Source organism: Echinops telfairi, unplaced genomic scaffold (assembly GCF_000313985.2).
Source record: "Echinops telfairi isolate 266 unplaced genomic scaffold, ASM31398v2 ScPeMD7_7412;HRSCAF=8450, whole genome shotgun sequence".
NCBI classification, from domain to species: domain Eukaryota; kingdom Metazoa; phylum Chordata; class Mammalia; order Afrosoricida; family Tenrecidae; genus Echinops; species Echinops telfairi.
Window position 1 is genome coordinate 7,063,218 of NW_022111312.1, and position 2,704 is coordinate 7,065,921.

Consider the following 2,704-nt stretch of genomic DNA (forward strand, 5'->3'; position numbering starts at 1 on the left):
TCCAGCCAGGGGAACCAGCCACACCTGACACCCAGGCTGAGGCCGTGGGAACCAGGAGCTGGCCTCTCCACCAGGCGGGCAGAGCTGAGGGGCAGGGAGGGTGGCTGCCCACAAGTGACACCCTCCCTCCCTCCCAGGGGAGTCGCTCTGGGGCGTGACATGCTCTTCCATCAGGAGGTGCTGCTCTGTGCCCCATGGTGGCTTTACAAGCACTGCAGCCTTTAATCGCCTCACATCCCCACGGGCAGTGACGCCGAGGCACCTGCTTTACAGGCCAAGCTGGGGTGGGGGGCGGGGGGCGGGTCAGAGAGGGAGGGAGTCAAGCCACAGACACACTTGGGAAAAGGGCCTCGCGCCCAATTTCTGCTTGCAACCCTCAAGAAAGAGAAAGCTCTCTGCTGACCATCTGCCCTGCCCAGCCCCAGGGGTCCCCACTGGGGACCTAACAGAGGGAGGGTAAGCGTCCCCTTCCCAGGAGGAGAAAAAGAGGGGGGGGGTCGGGATCTTTCGCAGCCCTTGTGGGCCGGGTCAGGGCAAGCTAGTGATGCCTGTTCTCACCGTGGGCACTAACCAGTCTCTGTGGCTTGGCAGCCCCAGGCTTGCAGAGGGATGAGCCCCACTGAAGAGTCTCGATGGTTCCTGGATGCGTGCAGCCCTGCAAGCCCCTGCCCTCCACCACTGAAGTCACAGAGGCCACTTGGAGCGTCCACTGCAAAACCCACTGCCCCCGTCTCATGTCACCGCCCCCCCCACAACCGATGAAAAGAGACAAAGAAGAAAGGCCTGGCGAACTACCTTCCAAACAGCAGCCAGGGAACAGCCTCTGATCACCGCTGGCCTGGACCGTGGGGAGGGTGCAGGGCTGGGCGCGCTGTTCCACTGTGAGTGGGGACACTGGGTGGCAGTGAACAGCAGCATGTTTCTGATGATAGCTTGTGTAAGCTCTGAGGACATGGGGTGCCATGGTGGGCACCCCAGGTGAGTAACCACACCTGCCTCTCCCTGGCAGCCAGAGAGCACCAGCGATGGGAGTGGCAGCCAGAGCAGGAGGCGGCCAGGCCATTTGGACCAGGGGCCTGAACAAACCTAGTGCTATGGAGCTGGCTTCATTCTCAGGTCCTTCTGGAAGGGGCTTCTGGGGCCCGGCTCACACACATGCTTCTGTCTCAGGGCACTGGGCCCAGGGCTGTGCACCCCCAAGCAGAGAACTCCACAAACTCAGCCCCCGCCCAGATCTGGCAAAATTTGCATAGAACACCTGCAAATCCCTGAAGATTCCACACTTACTTATGACACCTTCAGTTTGAAGGCCTGCCAGTCTCTGTGCCACCATCTCAGACTCCTTGGGTCCCCCCACCGCTACCAGATGCCCTCCGCCGCCGCCGCCCCAGCAGAGTCCACCCAGGTAAACAGAGACAGCTACCTGGGTCTGCCTGGGCTCACGGCAACAAAACACTGCCCAGCCCAGCGATTGGTGGCAGAGTGAGCAGTTGTGACTTTTCACTGGCTGATTCTAGGGACTGGATCTCCAGGTCTTTCTTCTTAATTCATCTTAGTCCCTCATAGAGGGGGTGCACTGGCCAGGAATCGAACCCGAGTCTCTCAAGTGGAAGGCATATGTTCTAAGCCTGGGCCACCACTGCCTCTGCCCCTCGCTGGAGGTTGTGCATCAGTCTTCAACTTGCTGGGGAAAGACCGGGGTGAGCGCCTCTACAGAGTCGTGCCTGCCAGCAAACCTGAGACACTGCCAGGCACCTTCCTGCCTTGGGGACTCCTCCAAACACTTCCACACGGGGACTCCCTGCAGCCAACCTCCCAGGGCACACCTGCAAGGAGAGCCCCGCCGCTTCTCGCCGGCTGTTTCTGAGCACATTTACCAGCAACTGCAGGTTCCTCTTTCTAAACCATCTCGCATCATCCCGGCCTGACAGCGAGGCCTCCCTCGCGGTGAAGTTGGCTGACAGTGGGACAGCCCGATAAGGCAGGCAGGCAGGGCCCCAGCTCTCCTCCACTGTTGTTGACAAAGACACAACAAGGCCAGGCTGTTTGACAGGCGAAAAGCAAAGCGACAAGGTGAGGTTAAACGCTGGCGAACAACAGTGTCTGCAGCCGACCAGCTCTGCTTTCAAAACCCAGCACACCGGGCGACTGTAACCTCTCTAGACGCGGTCTCCTAGTCTGTAGAATGGGCCCCAGGTGGGTCCTGACCTCCTTGAGACCAGGCAGGTGAGTACCTCCCCCATCCAGTGACCCGGCACATGGTGGCCCTCAGTGAGGCGGCCGGGGCTGCCGTTGGCTGTGGGACGGCAAAGTAATGGAAATGCTCAAGGGAGCAAACGGGGTCTGCAGTTACTTCTGGCTGGTCCTGCACTGTTTGCCAAGCACAGCGCTGCCCTCCACCAGGGAACACCGCGTCCTCTACTCTTAATGTGTGTGCCTGGGGCCGTGCTTATCAGCAGTTACTCACGCTCCATGGCTGGATGAATCTAAAAGCGTGTGTGTGCATGTGTGTGTGTGCTGTGTGTGATGTGGCTGCACCCTATTGGGAATGCTAAAGCACTCACTAATGCTCTGTGTGCCCGAGCTGGCACTATGACCTGCCGCCAGTATGGTCCAGGAAGTGAGGGGTTGCTGGGTAAGACCCTCGCCTGTTAAGTGGCCCAATGGGAGACAACCCTCCCTGCATTTTCTTAGCGGGCGACAA

General features: G+C 59.8%; 1 protein-coding gene across 2 annotated transcripts in view; it reads right to left on the reverse strand.

Moving 5' to 3' along the window:
• Nucleotides 1-2,704, reverse strand: part of TESC (tescalcin) — a 70,318-nt gene that overhangs the window by 12,679 nt on the left and 54,935 nt on the right. The window lies entirely within an intron of this gene.